Source organism: Herpailurus yagouaroundi, unplaced genomic scaffold, assembly GCF_014898765.1.
Source record: "Herpailurus yagouaroundi ecotype Mexico unplaced genomic scaffold, PumYag 29, whole genome shotgun sequence".
NCBI classification, from domain to species: Eukaryota; Metazoa; Chordata; class Mammalia; order Carnivora; family Felidae; genus Herpailurus; species Herpailurus yagouaroundi.
Window position 1 is genome coordinate 36,401,627 of NW_024412377.1, and position 20,267 is coordinate 36,421,893.

A 20,267-nucleotide genomic window follows, 5' to 3' on the forward strand; every position below is an offset into this window, starting at 1 on the left:
TGCAGCTGAGAATCCTTTATCCAGCAAGTCTGTCATTCAGAATAGAAGATACAGGTTTTCCCAAACAAACAAAAACTGAAGGAATTCATCACCACTAAACCAGCCCTACAAAAGATCCTAAGGGGGATTCTGTGAGCAAAATGTTGCAAGGACCACAAAGTACCAGAGACATCACTACAAGCATGAAACCAAAGGACATCACAATGACTCTAAACCCATATCTTTCTATGAAAACACTGAATGTAAATGGACTGAATGCTCCAACCAAAAAAACCTAGGGTATCAGAATGGATAAAAAACAAACAAACAAACAAACAAACAAACAAACAAGACCCATCTATTTGCTGTCTACAAGAGACTCATTTTAGACCTGAGGACACCTTCAGATTGGAAGTGAGGGGATGAGAACTATCTGTCAGGCTACTGGAAATCAAAAGAAAGCTGGACTAGCCATACTTATATCAGACAAACTAGACTTTAAATTAAAGGATGTAACAAGAGATGAAGAAGGGCATTATATAATAATTACAGGGTCTATCCATCAGGAAGAGAAAACAATTACAAATGTCTATGTCCTGAAATGGGAGCCCCCAAATATATAAAACAATGAATCACAAACATAAGCAACCTTATTGATGAGAATGTGGTAATTGCAGGTGACTTTAATACCCCACTTACAGAAATGGATAGATCATCTAGACACACGGTCAATAAAGAAACAAGGGCCCTGAATGAGACATTGGATCAGATGGACTTGACAGACATATTTAGAACTCTGCATGCCAAACAGAATATACCTTCTTCTCGAGTGCACATGGAACATTCTCCAAGATAGATCACATACTGGGTCACAAAACAGCCTTTAATAAGTATAAAAGAGTTGAGATCAGACCATGTACACTTTCAGACCACAATGCTATGAAACTTGAAATCAACCACAGGAAAAAGTCTGGAAAACCTACAAAAGCATGGAGGTTAAAGAACACCCTACTAAAGAATGAATGGGTCCACCAGGCAATTAGAGAAGAAATTAAAAAATATATGGAAACAAATGAAAATGAAAATACAACAATCCAAATGCAGTGAAGGCAGTCCTGAGAGGAAAATACATTGCAATCCAGGCCTCTCTCCAGAAAAAAGAAAAATCCCAAATACAAAATATAACAGCACACCTAAAGGAAATAGAAGCAGAACAGCAAAGACACCCCAAACCCAGCAGAAGAAGAGAAGTAATAAAGATCAGAGCAGAAATAAACAATATAGAATCTAAAAAAAAAAAACAAACAAACAAACTGTAGAGCATATCAATGAAACCAAGAGTTGTTTTTTTGAAAAAATAAACAAAATTGAAAAACCTCTAGTCAGGCTTCTCAAAAGGAAAGGGAGATGGCCCAAATAGATAAAATAATGAATGAAAATGGAATTATTACAACCAATCCCTCAGAAATACAAGCAATTATCAGGGAATACTATGACAAATTATATGCCAACAAACTGGACAACCTGGAAGAAATGGACAAATTCCTAAACACCCACACACTTCTAAAACTCAAACAGGAAGAAATAGAAAACTTGAACAGACCCATAACCAGCAAAGAAATTGAATCAGTTATCAAAAATCTCCTAACAAATAAGTGTCCAGGACCAGATGGCTTCCCTGGGGAATTCTACCAGACATTTAAAGCAGAGATAATACCTATCCTTCTCAAGCTGTTCCAAAAAATAGAAAGGGAAGGAAAATTTCCAGACTCATTCTATGAAGCCAGCATTGCTTTGATTCCCAAACCAGACAGAGACCCAGCAAAGAAAGAGAACTACAGGCCAGTATCCCTGATGAATATGGATGCAAAAATTCTCAACAAGATACTAGCAAATAGAATTCAACAGCATATGAAAAGAATTATTCACCATGATCAAGTGGGATTCATTCCTGGGATGCAGGGCTGGTTCAACATTCGCAAATCAATCAACGTGATACATCACATTAACAAAAAAAAAAGAGAAAAACCATATGATCCTGTCAATCGATGCAGAAAAGGCCTTTGACAAAATCCAGCACCCTTTCTTAATAAAAACCCTCGAGAAAGTCGGGATAGAAGGAACATACTTAAAGATCATAAAAGCCATTTATGAAAAGCCCACAGCTAACATCATCCTCAATGGGGAAAAACTGAGAGCTTTTTTCCTGAGACCAGGAACATGACAGGGATGTCCACTCTCACTGCTGTTGTTTGACATAGTGTCGGAAGCGCTAGCATCAGCAATCAGACAACAAAAGGAAATCAAAGGCATCAAAACTGGCAAAGATGAAGTCAAGCTTTCACTTTTTTCAGGTGACATGATATTATACATGGAAAACCCAATAGACTCCACCAAAAGTCTGCTAGAACTGATACATGAATTCAGCAAAGTTGCAGGATACAAAATTAATGTACAGAAATCAGTTGCATTCTTATACACTAATAATGAAGCAACAGAAAGACAAATAAAGAAACTGATCCCATTCACAATTGCACCAAGAAGCATAAAATACCTAGGAATAAACCTAACCAAAGATGTAAAAGATCTGTATGCTGAAAACTATAGAAAGCTTATGAAGGAAATTGAAGAAGATATAAAGAAATGGAAAAACATTCCATGCTCATGGATTGGAAGAATAAATATTGTTAAAATGTCAATACTACCCAAAGCTATCTACACATTCAATGCAATCCCAATCAAAATTGCACCAGCATTCTTCTCGAAGCTAGAACAAGCAATCCTAAAATTTGTATGGAACCACAAAAGACCCCGAATAGCCAAAGTAATATTGAAGAAGACCAAAGACGGAGGCATCACAATCCGACTTTAGCCTCTACTACAAAGCTATAATCATCAAGACATCATGGTATTGGCACAAAAACAGACACATAGACCAACGGAATAGAATGGAGACTCCAGAATTCGACCCACAAAAGTATGGCCAACTAATCTTTGACAGAGCAGGAAAGAATATCCAATGGAAAAAAGTCTCTTTAACAAAATGGTGCTGGGAGAACAGCAACATGCAGAAGAATGAAACTAGACCACTTTCTTACACCATTCACAAAAATGAACTCAAAATGGATAAAGGACCTGAATGTAAGACAGGAAACCATCAAAACCCTAGGGGAGAAAGCAGAAAAAAACCTCTCTGACCTCAGCCGCAGCAATTTCTTACTTGACACATCTCCAAAGGCAAGGGAATTAAAAGCAAAAATGAACTATTGGGACCTCATGAAGATAAAAAGCTTCTGCACTGCAAAGGAAACAAACAACAAAACTAAAAGGTAAGTGACAGAATGGGAAAAGATGTTTGCAATGACATATCAGACAAAGGGCTGGTATCCAATATCTATAAAGAACTCACCAAACTCCACACCCGAAAAACAAAAACTCCAGTGAAGAAATGGGCAGAAAACATGAATAGATACTTCTCTAAAGAAGACATCCAGATAGCCAACAGGCACATGAAAAGATACTCAATGTCACTCCTCATCAGGGAAATACAAATCAAAACCACACTGAGATAGCACCTCACGTCAGTCAGAGTGGCCAAAATGAACGAATCAGGAAACTATAGATGCTGGAGAGGATGTGGAGAAATAGGAACCCTCTTGCACTGTTGGTGGGAATGCAAACTGGTGTAGCCACTCTGGAAAACAGTGTGGAGGTTCCTCAAAAAATTAAAAATAGACCTACCCTATGAACCAGCAATAGCACTGCTAGGAATTTACCCAAGGGATACAGGAGTGCTGATGCATAGAGGCACCTATACCTCAATGTTTATAGCAGCACTTTCAACAATAGCCAAATTATGGAAAGAGCCTAAATGTCCACCAACTGATGAATGGATGAAGAAATTGTGGTTTATATACACAATGGAATACTACATGACAATGAGAAAGAATGAAATATGGCCTTTTGTAGCAATGCGGATGGAACTGGAGAGTGCTATGCTAAGTGAAATAAGTCATACAGAGAAAGACAGATCCCATATGTTTTCACTCTTATGTGGATGCTGAGAACTTAACAGAAGACCATGGTGGGGGGGGAGGAAAAAAAAAGTTAGAGCAGGAGGGAGCCAAACCATAAGAAACTTAAAAACTGAGAACAAACTGAGGGTTGATGGGGGGTGGGAGGGTGGGGGAAGTGGGTGATGGGCACTGAGGAGGGCCCTGTTGGGATGAGCCCTGGGTGTTGTATTGAAACCACTTTGACAATAAATTTCATATTAAAAAATAAAATAAATAAGTAAACATTTAAAAATTATAAAATTTGGACAATTTAGAAGAATGCAAATTTTCTTGTTTTAAAATTAATGTGTTCTAGCTAAGGCATGCTACATCATGTTGTGGCCATACTACAGATTTTAAAGCAAGTAGAAAGTTATGCCATTTTTCTGATAGATTTTAACAGTGTAAAGACTCAATGATTCAGGTAAAAACTTATTGATTAATTCACTTAAAATTTTTAAGATTTTGTAAATCAAGTTTAAATTAATGTGTTTATTAAAAAGAAAATATTTATGAAGATTCTTATTTACCAGTCCTGGACACAAACAATTTTCACAGTGTCTAAAATAATGCATAATATGTAGGGGCACTTGGGTGGCTCAGTCTGTTAAGCATCCGACTTCGGCTCAGGTCATGATCTCCTGGTTCATGATTTCGAGTTTCACATCGGGCTCTCTATGCTTACAGAGCCCACTTCAGATCCTCTGTCCCCCTCTCTCTCTGCCTGTGCCCTACTTGTACACTCACTCACTCTCTCTCTCTTGCTCTCTCTCAAAATAAATAAACATTAAAAATTAAAAAAAATAGTAAGTAATGTGTACTATGTAGACATGGGTGAAGGATTTTTGGATTAGGTGAATGGATATTAGATTTGGTAAAGTATCAACTTGTCATTTCACATTGTAGCTTCAATAACCTATAATTCTTGTTTAAAATTGGATTGCATTTGTGCAATAATGTGTCTGATCTTAGCACATAATTTAAACATTATTAGTCACCATGGTGATACAGCCTAAAAGTGTGCATAATCATAAATAAATCCTAAAATTAATAGCTTGGCCATATTACCTTAAATTCAATCTGTTAGTAGATGAAAATGACTTGGAAAAAATAATTTATGTTCTGTGAACTCACTGTTTTGCTTAGTAATTCTCAGTAGGGAGTGGCATGATTTTCTCCTCACTTTATTAAAATTCCTAATGACACTTTTTATAGAATTTAAGAAAATCTACATGTATAACTGCACAACTCTTCTTTTGATGAATTTTCCCCTTTGTATCATACTCTCTATCCTAATAGTTACTGTGAAATAAAATCAAATGCTATCAAGGAGAATAAAATGTCATAAATTGATGATGAGTAACATTACACAAGGTTTAACATGCAAACTGAAACTTGATTAGATGGCAGTTTCAAATGACTAAGTGGGCAGCAGAGCAAAATGATGGTTGATTAGGGTCTTCCCAGTGGCATTTTCTACTTTTACAGAGTAAAATACTAAATAATCCTGATTATACTATATTATAATTGTAACTAATTTCTTTACCAGTATGAAGCCAGCTGGAGTCAAGTTGCACTGGTCTGTGTGTGTGTGTGTGTGTGTGTGTGTGTGTGTGTGTGTGTGTTGTGTGTGGATGTGAAGGGCTAACAATCTTCCAGGGAGTAGTTCTTATATTTCCTAATAGTTTAAATGCTCTTATTTTCTTTCTCACCCACTGTATTATCTAGTGTATGCACAGGAAAGTATGCACCTTCACCTGGAAATCACAAATCTAGAAATAAGAACTAATTCCTTGTCTAGATATAAGCTCATATAAACAAAAATCCTGGAGATGACCTTTTGTTCCATTTTGTCTTTTCCAGTTTATATCCAAGCCAAGTGAGGGTTCTAATTTTAAAATACATCCAGACCTTAGCCTCTTTCACTACCTCTTCCACTAATAGCCTGGCCCTAACCATTCTCATCTATTGCCTGTGTCAGTACAATAATCCAGGCATCTGCCCATGTTTATACCATTAGCAATACAGCAGCCAGTTCACTAAAACCTGAGTCATGTCACACCAGTCTTCAGAAATGTTTTTGCATTTCTATATACCATTAATGAAGTAGCAGAGAGTAAAATAAGAAGTCAGTCCCACTTACAATTGTACCAAAACCAATAAGATACCAGAAATAAACCTAATCACAGAGGTGAAAGACCTGTACTCTGAAATGATAAAACACCAACAAAAGAAGTTAAAAATGACACAAATAAATGGAAAAGCATCCCATGCTCATAGATTAGAAGAACAAATATTGTTAAAATTTCTATACTATCCAAGAAATCTACATAACATATTTAATGCAGTCCTTATCATAATATCAGTAGAATTTTTCACAGAGCTAGAACAAACAATCCTAAAATGTGTATGGAACCACAAAAATCTCAAATAGCTAAAGCAACTTTGAAAAAGAAAAGCAAAGCTGGAGATATCTCAATTCTGGACTTCAAGTTATGTTACAAAGCTTTAGTGATCAAAACAGTATGGTACTGGCACAAAAATAGACACATGGATCAACAGAACAAATAGAAAACTGAGATTGAACCCATAACTATATGGTCAATTAATCTTAGACAAGCAGGAAAATGAAACCGTAAAATCCTATAGGACAACACAGATAATAATCTCTTTGACAAAGGCTGTAGCAACTTCTTACTAGATATGTCTCCGGAGGCAAGAGAGACAAAAGCAAAAATAAACTACTGGCACTACATCAAAATAAAAAGCTTCTGCACAGTGAAGGAAACAATCAACAAAACTAAAAGGCAACTTCCAGGATGGGAGAAGATATTTGCAAATGACATATCTGATAAAGAGTTAGTATCCAAAATCTATAAATAACTTACTGAACTCAACACCCCAAATACAAATAATCTAGTGAAGAAATGGGCAGAAGACACAAATAGACATTTTCCAAAGAAGACATCCAGATGGCAAACAGCCACATGAAAAGATGTTTAACATCACTCATCATCAGGGAAGTGCAAATCAAAACTACAATGAGATACCACTGCACACTGTCAGAATGGCTAAAATTAACAATATAGGAAACAACAGATGTTGGTGAGAATGTGGAGAAAGGGGAACCCTCTTAAACTGCTTGTGGGAATGCAAACTGGTGCAGCCGCTCTGGAAAATGGTATGGAGTTTCCTCTTAAAAACAGAACTACCCTACGATCCAACATTGCACTACTAGGTATTTACCCAAAGAATACAAAAATACTAATTCAATGGGATACATACAGCCCAAATAGCAGCATTATCAATAATAGCCAAATTATGGAAACATTCCAAGTATCCATTGACCGATGAGTGGATAAAGAAGATGTAGTGTGTGTATATATATATATACATATATATACACACACACACACACACACACACACACACACACACAATGGAATATTATTCAGCCATAAAAGAAAATGAAATCTTGCCAATTCCAGGAGCATGTGTGGAATAGAGAGTATTACACTAAGTGAAATAAGTCAGTTGGAGAAAGACAAACACCACATGATTTCACTTACATGTGGAATTTAAGAAACAAAACAAAATAAGCAAAGGGGAAAAAAAGAGAGCAAGAAGGAGGCAAACCAGGGAACAGATTCTTAAGTATACAGAACAAACTGATGGTTACCAGAGGGGAGGTGGGTGGGGAATGGGTTAAATAGGTGATGGGGATTAAGGAGTTCACTTGTTGTGATGAGCACCAGGTGATGTATAAAACTGTTGACTTTCTATATGGTATACCTGAAACTAATATTACACTGTATGCTAACTCACTGGAATTTAAATAAAAACTTAAAAAATAAGACATTTAAATGATCTCCCAAAGCAAGTTAGAAGTCAATCTTTACCATGGTTTACAAGACACTAGAGCTACACTGCCCACATGTGGCTACTGAGCACTTGAAATATGTCTGGGCAAAATTGAAATATGCTGTATATATAAATTATACACTGGACTTCAAAGACTTAGAATGAAAAACTGTAAAGACTTAAAAAGTAAAACACTTTGTTAATACTTTTACATTGATTACAACTGAAAATTTTATTTTGCATGTTTTGGAGTAAATAAAATACAACATTAATTTTATCTGCTTACTTTTGATTTTTACTTAAAAATTTTTTAATTTAAGTATAATTAACATACAGTTTGGTGTGTAGAATATAACGATTCAACAATTCTGTACATTACTCAGTGCTCATCATGATAAATGTACTTGTAATGCACTTCACTTATTTCACCCATTTATCTGCTTATTTTTATATTTTTGTCATACATACTAAAAAATTAAAACTTACATATATGGTTCATATTATTTTTTTCTCTGGAGATCACTGTACTAGAAGGTCTGGTGACAGTTGCTTCTCTGACCCTACCCCCTAATTCCTGCCTCATCTCTGGCTGAGCTGGGACCACACTGGCTTCCTTGTTCTTCATTCATTCCTTGTGTCAGGTTCACACTTGCCAAAGAATAATATCAAACTTTATGTGCCTTAAAGCTGGTAAATGGTGGGCCAATCAGGTAGCAAATTTTTGTGAACAATATATAGTCTTCTAGACACTGAAATTTTATAGTAAACATTATAGTCATATGTTCTCTGTACCCAACGAGCCTGCATTCTAGTTGGGATATGTTATAATGCTTATAAACTGCAAATTTTAGAATCTTCATTCACTCAATATAATAATTGATTAAATATCTGAAACTTAGCAAACTACTGGAAAAACAATGTAGAGTGTTTGCTTTGTAAAATATTGCCAAAGAAGTGAAGATGATTATTAAGATAGATTCAACAAAAATCTTTCTCTTTCTCTCTCTCTCTCTCTCAATCATACAAAACTATTACCCAGGTTTTATTTTATCTGTAGAGCTTCTCTTTACCTAAAATTATTGTTTTATATTGTTAAATTGTATATTCCATTATTCTGCAACTAAATGTAGGGTTGATTCTAGTTTATCATAGCACATGGGAAGCACCCATTACATATTTATTAAATGCACATATTAATTAAATGTCAAATATATTGCAATAATCATTGTAATTCAAAGGAAAATTAGTATCCTAACTGAAAGCGGAATTTGACTCTCTTGAAAGAGCAAATGAATATTGTGAATTTTAACAATTATGTCTTTGCTTAATTTTTTAAGTTATTCTGAACTCTAAAACAAATGGATGATTAAGAAGTAACTACTACGAAAATACTTACAATAAAGAGAGAAAAATGATAGTTAAAAACAGTTGAATGCTAATACATTATAACATATTACACTTATTACATATAATAAATCTTTTACATAATATAGATTCTTAAAAGCTTCTTATAAAACAAATCTAATCATAATATGCATCAATTATAATTAAACAATAGCAATAATCTGTGCCTCAGATAAACCTCACTGGCTACGATACTGCCACTGTGCAAAGCTGTATAATTAAACAACAAAATTATATAAAGGGATATTTTTGGTGAAGCTTTATATAAGATAAAGATTTTTATATATACATTTTCATGCTTAGTTTTAATGATAATCAGGTTTTAATTGCATAGACTTAACATAATAACTGCTTTTATAATGGCATTTTTGACACTAATTTTATCATTAACAAACCTATTTTTTTTAATGTTTATTTATTTTTGGGAGAGAGAGAAAGAGAGAGAGCGAGTGCAAGAGAGGGTGAAGAGAGTGCAGAGAGAGAGGGAGACACAGAATCGGAAACAGGCTCTAGGCTCTAAGCTGTCAGCACAGAGCCCAACAGGGGCTCAAAACCACAGACTGTGAGATCATGACCTGAGCCGCATTTGGATGCTCACCCAACTGAGTCATTCAGGCACCCCTACAAACCTATTTTTACCTGAAATTAACAGCACCTACAAATATATAATTTCATTCAAAATAATCTCACTTTGGGAGCCAAATAATAAAATGGATAGAGATGTATCATGAAAGTGAACACACAGTAATAAAAAATAAGTATTTTGTAAGGTCCTTACAATTATTTTAAACAACAGCTCATTATTTCAATCCTTCCTATCTCCTCAATCAAAATATGCTAAAAATCATGTCAATAAAAATAATATTAAGAATGCAACAGAATTGCCTGGGTGGCTTAGTTGGTTAAGCATCCGACTTCTGCTCAGGTCGTGATCTCACTGTTTGTGAGTTCAAGCCTCCCGTCAGGCTCTGATGCTGACAGCTCAGAGCCTAGGGCCTGCCTCGGTTTCTGTGTCTCCCTCTCTCTCTCACTCTGTCCCTTCCCACTCATGCTCACTCTCTCTCTCTCTCTCTCTCTCTCTCTCTCTCTCTCTCAAAAATAAACATTTAAAAAAATTAAAAAAAGAAAGAATGACTTGGAACATATTTGAGGTAAACAGGCATCCAAAAAGATATGTTTACTATGGAACAGGAAAATGATTATTGTGTTAACTTTCCAAAATGATTTAGAATTTTTTTTTCTTAAATTTTGAAGCATCTAGTGTCATCTAGGGGTTCTTGGATACCTTTTGGAATTTATATTATTACAAACAATCTAACAATATGCTTTATCTTTTTAGTAATTCAAACTATTATACTTAATCAAATACTTTGAACCATAACTGCTGATTCTTATTCTAAAAGAAAAATAATACGCATTTATTTTCTTAAGAATGTCACTAACCAGCAAATAAGGCTTGTACACATTGCTTTGAGATTTTTAATAATTATATGAATGTCAAGCAATGAAATAGCCAGTGATTAAATTGAAAGGGCAAATTGCAGGGACTCCTAAATCATTTTATCTTTCACAAGGACACACAGTGTAAGACCTTGAATTTTATTTTTCACAGCTCATTAAGACATATATAAATTTCCCATTAGGACATCAATAGTAATAATTGCTTACAGATTTAAAGTATATTAGCTCCAAGCATACCTTTGTCTGTATGTTAATAGTGCTTTTCCATAAAAAAGTGTTTTAAATATCTGAAATTCCTGCTGATTGAGTAATATCACGTTAGTATTAATAGCTGATAACACATGACTTAAAACATTTAAACAGTTCAAAAGTTTATATCTTTTAAATTTTTTTTTCAACGTTTATTTATTTTTGGGGCAGAGAGAGACAGAGCATGAACAGGGGAGGGGCAGAGAGAGAGGAAGACACAGAACCCAAAGCAGGCTCCAGGCTCTGAGCCATCAGCCCAGAGCCTGACGCGGGGCTCGAACTCACAGACCGCGAGATCGTGACCTGGCTGAAGTCGGACGCTTAACCGACTGCGCCACCCAGGCGCCCCAATATATCTTTTAAAAGGTAACTGTGAAGCCATTTCCTTGAGGTTAGCACTGTCATTAAGTTTCTTATATTTCTAGAATTCTTTATGTAACATAAATACTATGTGCACAGCATTTGCACACACACTACATATCCTTTTTAAATAAACATAAATAAGAATATTTATATGTGCTTTATTTACCTTGTTTTTCTCAATTATTATATCTTGAAAGGTTTTCTTTATTAACACACAGAAAATTGCTGCAATAGTTTTAACAGTTTAGTAGTATTTTAATATAGGGAAGTCCTAACATTCATTTAACCACTACTCTGAAGATGAATACTACTTTTTCGAGGTAAACTAATTTAGGGTCCTAAATGGCATTTTGAAAATATAAATATAATCAAAGAAGTTAAAAAAATCAAATCTCACATATATTTCCATCTTCAAAAATCTACTCACTGTTAACATTCTAATTTTATAATCTTATTATATTTGTACAGTATAGGAACAGTTAGCATGAACTTCTGAGATTATGCATGGTTTATTAAAATCAGTTCATTTTCATTTACTTTGTTTTACCCAATAATGCACTCCTTGAGAGATCCTATCTTATTTATTATTTTATCTCTAGGCTTTAGGAAAAAAAGTTCAAAAATAATTTAAAAATACATTTATTTTCAATAGCTAAGAGTTCATTTAATGCTAGATTCTTGTTATGTTATTTTTCTAGGAAGATATTAAAATATTTAAACAGTCTTCTGAAAGGCAAAATTTCATATGTTTTTAGCATAGATTTACTAGAATGTGATTATTTTCCCTTTAAATCAGTCCCTAATTTCATTTGTTTTGGAATTGCTCCCTCAACCAGGTTGTAAATTTCAGGATGGAAATAATGTTTCATTAACTCTTCTCTTTCCCACACTGTTTGACAGAATTCAGACATATGTAAATTCAGGCATATGTAAAACTACAATGTATTGTTTGCATTATATTATATATAATGTAAATTTCAGGACTACTGTGCAAAAGCTACAGTATCATTTAGTGTTTACCAGTTGCAGTTGAAACATGTTTGAATAACCTCTTTAAAATTCAGAAGGATATGGTCTCACGAATTATAATCCAAGTGTACGAAAGGGATTCTACCATATACTACACTTTTATTTAATATGTATCCTGAAAAATAACAAAACTAGTACTTTCGGCAAATAGATGAATTGTGGTTGATGTTGAACTGACATTAATGTGCAAATGAGGATAGCTAAGAAGGGGAAAAAGGGTAAAGGATATGTACAAAAGGCAATACTAAAAGAGAATCAGAATGGCCAACAAACACATGAAAAAGGTTGAATATCACTAATAATCAAGAATGAATGCAATTTCAAAGAGTAATGGGATCTACCATTTTTAATAATTAAGATAACACTAGGCCAAATAATTTTGACTCTATCCCTTACTAGCTATGTACAAGTTATTCAATGTTTATTTGCCTTTATTTTTACACTTTTATTTTTTTAATGTTTATTTATTTATTTTTGAGAGAAAGAGAGGGAGAGAGCAGGGGAGGAGCAGAGAGAGAGGAAGACAGAGAATCCCAAGCAGGCTCCATGATGTCAGTGGAGAGCCCCACGCAGGACTTGATCTCACGAAGGGTAAGATCATGACCTGAGACAAGATCAAGAGCTGGATGCTTAACCAACTGAGCCACCCGCGTGCTCTCATTTTCTCACTTTTAAATTCAGAATAATAACAGTATCCACCTAATAAAATTGCTAAGTAAATTAAATAAAACATCTAAAAGAAAGTCTGAGGACAGTAATAGGAGGTTAACAAAAAGAATAATAATAATGAACATTTAATAAATAAGTGAATGTTGAGTCAAGAGAAATTTTTATGTACTTGCATGTGAAAAAAATTGGCAATACTGAAGTAGAAATTGTCCAAACGTGTAAGTATTCGTATCGCAGTAATACGTGTACCTATACAAAATTAGAAACAATGCAAATGTTGGTATATACGTACAATAGAAGATAACACAATAGTTAAAATGAATAAATAAAGTAAATAAATCAAAAGAATCAAACTTTTAGCTCTCCTTTCCTATAGGAAACATTGTAGGTGAACAGAATACTTGATGAAATGTTAAGTATTCAGTGAATACATGAAGAAAGAGTATGCTAATTAGAATTTCACTGTTTTGTGACCTTTAATGAAACAATGGATTTAGGCAGTGGCTTCTAACATCACAGAGAAGACGGTATGTTCCTTCTGATGTAAGCACACACCACCACCTGTGATAGAGTCTCGCCAAAAAAAAAAAAAAAAAAAAAAAAAAAAAAATCAAACGTGAATCTTACTACTAAGTTAAAGGAAATAAAGGGAAGATAACATTGTGACATTAGCACTCTCCAGACCTTGGGAAACTGAAGGCAAATGAATAGGCTTCTCCAACAAACACCAAAGGAAGGAGAGAGACAGAGAAAGAGAGACAGAGATAGAAACTGATTTTAGATCTACATTCAGACTAAATGATACTTAGGAGATATCTTTACTTGGATTCTGATTAGAAAAAAAAGTTTTAAATGAAAAAGAAAGGAAGACATGTGGGAAATGTGAGTACTGAGTAATGAAAATAAAGAAATGGGAGTGGCGGGGGGCACGCCTGGCTGGCTTCATGGGTGTAGTGGGTGACTCTTGATTTCAGGGTTGTAAGTTCCCGCCACAGGCTGGGTGTACAGATTACTTAAAAATAAAAGTTAAAAAAAAAAAAAAAAGAAATGGTTTTTAAAAAAAAAATTTTTTTAAAGCTTTATTTATTTTGGAGAGAGAGAGACAGAGCATGAGTGGGGGAGGAGCAGAGAGAGGGAGACACATAATCGGAAGCAGGCTCCAGGATCCCAGTGGTCAGCAAAGAGCTCACCATGGGGCTCCAACCCAAGAACCATGTGATCATGACCTGAGCCAAAGTCGGATGCCTAACAGACTGAGCCACCCAGATGCTCCAAGAAATGTGTCTTTTTTTAAAGCACATTAATATTTTATTTTTTAACATCTTCATTTTTAATAGTTCAACTTTTAATAAGCCAAAATGGTATTCTACCTGGGATTTTTTCATAATCATATATGGAAAGAAGTTTGCATATAGTTAAAACAAACTGTCTAAGTGTTGAAAACTGCTGGAACTACAGGAGGGTGAATTAAAACCATACCATTTATTTTTTAACATATTTAGAATTGCCATAATTTTAATATATATTAATTCATACATAAGATAAAATACATAATATTTTACCATTTTCAAATGGCAGTTTGATTTTTCATCAATATATAATATGATTATTATTGAGCACCTATTAGAAACAAGGAAAGTTGGCTAATCAGGCTTACATTAACATGTCACTCCTTGTCCTTACCAAATAAAGGTGTTACTATGTCTTTGTGAGTTCAAACCTAAATAACTCTAAGTACGATCTTGCTCATCTTCTCTTTGCTCAAGGAACAAGAGTAGTATAGTTATATATACCAGAATGAAATTGTATTAGATAAATAATTGCAACTCACAATAAAAATAATAAAGTTTACTTACAGATTACATTTATTTACATACTAAAATATAGTTCAGACTGAGTAAGACTGCTTTTTGCCATGTGAAAACCAAAAAAATATATATTTGGAAAAAATATTTTATTGTTTTTAAGACATCTTACATGTTTTACTTCTAGGAATCAATCTATAAGCAATTACATTTTCATGTCTGTCACCAATGAGTGGTGCCAGTTACCAGCTGACCGACACTAGTCATTTGGAAAACAAAATCCATCTCCAATTTGATTGTCAGTTCAAAACTTCTAGAAAAAAATAATGAAATATCATTGAAATATTAATGTTAATAATTAATACTAATGACCATGTTTTTACATGTTTGTACCTGTTTTCTAGGGTTTTTTTCATTCCAACTAAATAAGGAAGTAACAATTCAAGCAACACAAATATAAGCTGTTTTTTATCAACAAAAAAGGAAATTACAACTCAAATATATCTTGTTAAATTACTTTTTGTTTTATTTTTATCTCCATCTTTATTCATGAGTTGGAAAAGCTTTAAAATCTTTCCCACAGAACAAACTGTTTGTTTAAAGGTACAGCTCTCTACAGAGATCATGTTTTTCTTACTAAATTAATTGTCATCCTTCTTTTCCATTCATTTACTATTAATCCTGATTATTATATCATCAAAGCTCATGGAGAATAGAAAATTCTTATTAACTCAAAGGAAATGCCTTGAAAATATTCAGAAGAGACAATGTTACACATCTAGTAGCTGCAAAACTGCAAACTAATGGTAACATTTTTTAATAAAAATAAATATTCCCATTCACCATCAACAATAAAGAGATAACACTGTTAATAATAAGAGTTAGGAGATCATTAGTTGTGAGGCTAGGGATAAAAGAAAAAAAATACTTTGTAGAGGAAATGTTTTATAGCGAGTCTATTAGAACAGAAGTTGTACCACGAAGCGTTTTTTTTTTTTTCTTTTTTGATACAGCAGAGACATTAGCATGTTTTACATCACGAAAAAAAAAAAAAACCAAGTAGAAAATATAGATTTCACATTAACATGGACCACACTCAAGTGAACAATTGTGCAGCTTATGTGATGCTCCATAGTTTCTGCCCTTTTCCTTCCCTTTCCAACTTGCCTATTTATTGGAGAGGAACACGGCCAAGTTCAATTCATCACCGCTACACACAGCTTCCCTGCAATGCTGCCACTGGCACCCACTCCCTCCATCTGGCCTTAGTCTGAGCATGGTTTCCTCTACAACTGTTGCCAGTCTGTTGCCATAGCAGCAGCTAAGAGGGCGATGGTGGGATGGGAAAAGAAGGAAAGCATGCTCCATATCCATGCCCCTTATGGAGATTTTGAAATGGTTCCAAAGTCCCACTGAAAATGTGACAGAAAAGAAGAAGAAGAAGAATAAACAGTCTTATAAAAGATATCCACAATAGAGAAACACCTTTTTTTCTTTTCCCAAAGGGAAATAAACGTGTATTAGGGAGAAACAGTTCAACCTGCAAACTGAGAATTAAGCAACATGCTCACATGGTTGGAAAGGAAAGGAACCAGTGGATTATATGACGAAGGAGGGTGTTTAGGCCTTTAATAGTGGAAGGGTAGGACAACAAGCACTTTTCCAAAAGCAAAAGTGTTATAGCTCAATGTTTGGAACTCCTTTTTAAACTAAAAGCCATGCACTGACTCCTAAAATTCTACATCGATATTTGAATGAATATAAAGGTAAGCATTGTCTAGCTACTATATTGTAATTCCAGGTTAAAAGTCATCATTACCAGTATTTAATTTCTGATTTTAAAATGATATATGGTACACCTGCATATATTTCCAGAAAAATAAATCTTACCGGAATTTCACTAAAACTTATTTTAATTTTGTATATGGATTCTGAGTATAATCAAAGGATATACAAACTTATATGCAGAAAAGCAACATAACATAAACCAAGCACTAAAAATTAAAGGGAAGATAGAAATCAACTAATTCTAATCTTAGCTTTTAAAAAGCTTACTGTGAAAGCGTTTGGCAAGTAGGACTATTACTGACTCTTAAAGTTCATATGACAATTACTGAGTTGGAAATATGTCTTAAAAGGTCATCATATCTTTTTCCTATGTCCAAGTAGGAGTACAGGAAAAATCTCAGACAAAGGCTGCTGTGTACTACTTTTGAAAGTAGTTCTACACAGAAAGTCAGACTGTGCCATTTGTCTTACAATCCAAATTATTCTCCATGTTCATAGTTTTCATCTTTTTGTAATGTAAATAACAGAAGATCGATGGCCAACTTTTCCTCAAATATTCAGCATTACCTCTGTTCCTGGGATCAAACATTGTGCATTGTGTTTCTGGGAAAAAGTTAGGAAAAGAGGAAGATAAGGGGCATGTGGTACTAATAATCATAGCACTGAAGTGCTTCAAAACACAAGGTGGCCTCGATGACATGTTCAAGCATTCTCATTAAAGGTCAGGCTTTCTTATATAAAATATCTATGACTTAATATTTGTCATTAATGTAACTTTACTAATAAAGAAAGGGTGGTTTTAAGAGATGATAGGTAAATGTGAGACATTCAGAGGATAGGAGTGAGCTCTACTGCAGCAATAATTCAAGAAACTAATAGATAAAATCAGAAAACCCATCCTCAAGGCCAAGGATTTTGCCTCCAGTCTGAAGCCTTTCAAAAGCCAAAACAGCTATGCTGGTGAACAAATGGTTTTTATCATCATCTCATTTGCTGTAACTTTATCCGAGTTCAGTGTACTTTTAAAAAATGCCACTATAGGGGCGCCTGGGTGGCGCAGTCGGTTAAGCATCCAACTTCAGCCAGGTCACCATCTCGCGGTCCGGAAGTTCGAGCCCCGCGTCAGGCTCTGGGCTGATGGCTCGGAGCCTGGAGCCTGTTTCCGATTCTGTGTCTCCCTCTCTCTCTCTGCCCCTCCCCCATTCATGCTCTGTCTCTCTCTGTCCCAAAAATAAATAAAAACGTCGAAAAAACAAATTAAAAAAAAATGCCACTATTATATTTTGAAAACCCTGTACACATTTGCTACTAAGTGTCCACCCTGCCCAAAGCACCCAGATTAACAATAAAAAAAAAAAAGACATTTTCCTTACTTTCAAGGTCTTAAAACATGATCAACATAGGACGTGCTTCTTCTCTGAGCCTTATAAATTATTACTATTAGTGCCAGTATTTAACATGTCTTCAGCATAGTGTCATCTCCTGCTAAATTGATCTTTTCCAATTTTAACTATGTGGGCACCTCTACCCAAATAAGAACAGTGAGACTATCACACAATAAATGTAATATCCTAGAGGTGAAAGTAACCCAAGAAATGTGGTTGTTCAGGGAAGTGAGACACATTTACTCTATTTGCATAGAGTACATCACATGTATACTAAACTTAAAAATTCAACTGTACATGCTCATCATCTGGGGAAGAGAGATAGATAAAGAACAACATGAAATGGATGGATGGATGGAAGGAAGGAAGGAAGGAAGGAAGGAAGGAAGGAAGGGAGGAAGTAGGGAAGAGAGGAAAGAAGGAAGGGATGGAGGGAGGAAGGGAGGGAGGAAAAAGGGGAGGGAAGAAGACAGGCTGGTAAGAACAGAGGGAGGGAGCCAGGGAGGGAGGGAGACAGGCAGGGAGGGAGGGAGGGGGCGGGAGAAAGGAAGAAAGACAGACAGAAAGCATTTCAGCAGTTCAGAAGATTCCAGTCATTGCCGCACCTCAGGCCTACATGCTGCAGTGTGAGCATGAACTGCATTTGCAAATGTTCAGGCTCTCCCTTCTCAGTTTATATGTGTCTCTTCCAGTAAGAACACCTCAGTGGGCAAACTGTGTTCTATTTAAAGACAGGACTTCTTTCTCTCGTAAAGCCCCCAGATGCACTTGTGCTCAACTAAAATAAAGTGATATATTGGAACTCAAGCATGAAAACTGGTTTTGTTAAAGCTATTGACAGCTATTATCTATGCTGCTGTTCTGAAGGATTTTCAGGTTTGTTCACTATATTAAGACACAATTTGGAATCTAAAAAAGATGATCCTTGCAACTCATCCTGTTTGTGGACAGTAATTATTCAGAGCTCAACATGCCCTGGTTCAAACACCCTCCAGGCCATACAGGATTTTGATTCTAGAATCATCATGCAAACTCCTGATCATTACTTGAATCCTGATAAGAAAAAGGAAGGGAGTCCTCTAGATACTATAGTAGATGCTAATATTGTCTTCCTCCAAATAGAATGTCACACATTTTTGTAAATTAATAGAGTTGAATTATACCAACATCTTGCATCTGCCAGAATTTTGGTAGGTAATAATTCTTGAATGAAAATATACAACCAATTTTTAGGACCCGTGATCTACTAGATAAATGATATGACTCAATATTGAGTTTGAAGGCTCACAGCACATGCTCCAGGAGCACAGATGAAGGAGTGACTAAGACTGCCTACAAAAGCTGAGGAAGATTTCCCTGAAGAGACCATGCTTCAGCTGAATCTTAACAAACAATTAAGAGATTTCGTGAAGACTATAGAAATTGAAGGGCATCTCAAGTAGAGGCATGTATACAAACATAAGAATTGAACTGTGTGCTCAGGAAATTTCCTATTATATGACTAGAATATAACCTCAAAAGGGCGGGAATGCTTTTTAATTTATTTTTAAATTTCCTCCTAGCTCACGAGGGGTATTTAATAAATATTTATTTAATTAGATGTAAGTAGCTGAAATACATAATCTGAAGTGAGAGGCTGTGGGCAACAGATCAAGATGTATTCAAAATTCTTATCATAAAAGATGTTATACCAAATATAATTCACATTAGGTTTGAATGTCAGAGACAGGAAAACTCCAAATAACAAAGGATTGAAAGAGAACATTTTAAGGGCAGGCACCTGGGTGGCTCAGTCAGGTAGGCATCCAACTCTTGATTTCAGCTCAGGTCATGATCTCATGGTTCGTGAGTTTAAGCCCCATGTTGGGCTCTGTGCTGACATGTGGAGCCTGCTTGCGATTCTCTCTTCCTCTCTCTCTGTCCCACCCCACACACAAAAAATAACATTTTATGTCTCTCTCTTTTATTTATTTTTTTTTCAACGTTTATTTATTTTTGGGACAGAGAGAGACAGAGCGTGAACGGGGGAGGGGCAGAGAGAGAGGGAGACAGAATCGGAAACAGGCTCCAGGCTCTGAGCCATCAGCCCAGAGCCTGACGTGGGGCTCGAACTCACGGACCGCGAGATCGTGACCTGGCTGAAGTCGGAGGCTCAACCGACTGCGCCACCCAGGCACCCCTATGTCTCTCTCTTTTAAGTGTTAGCATCTCAGACCTTG

The 20,267-nt window shown here is 35.2% G+C and overlaps 1 protein-coding gene and 1 pseudogene across 1 annotated transcript in view; both read right to left on the minus strand.

Annotated features, from left to right (window-relative positions):
* HCN1 (hyperpolarization activated cyclic nucleotide gated potassium channel 1) overlaps positions 1–20,267 on the minus strand; it is a 394,718-nt gene that overhangs the window by 222,847 nt on the left and 151,604 nt on the right. The gene's annotated exons all lie outside the window — the stretch shown is intronic.
* LOC121017181 (uncharacterized) lies at positions 9,395–9,511 on the minus strand (annotated as a pseudogene).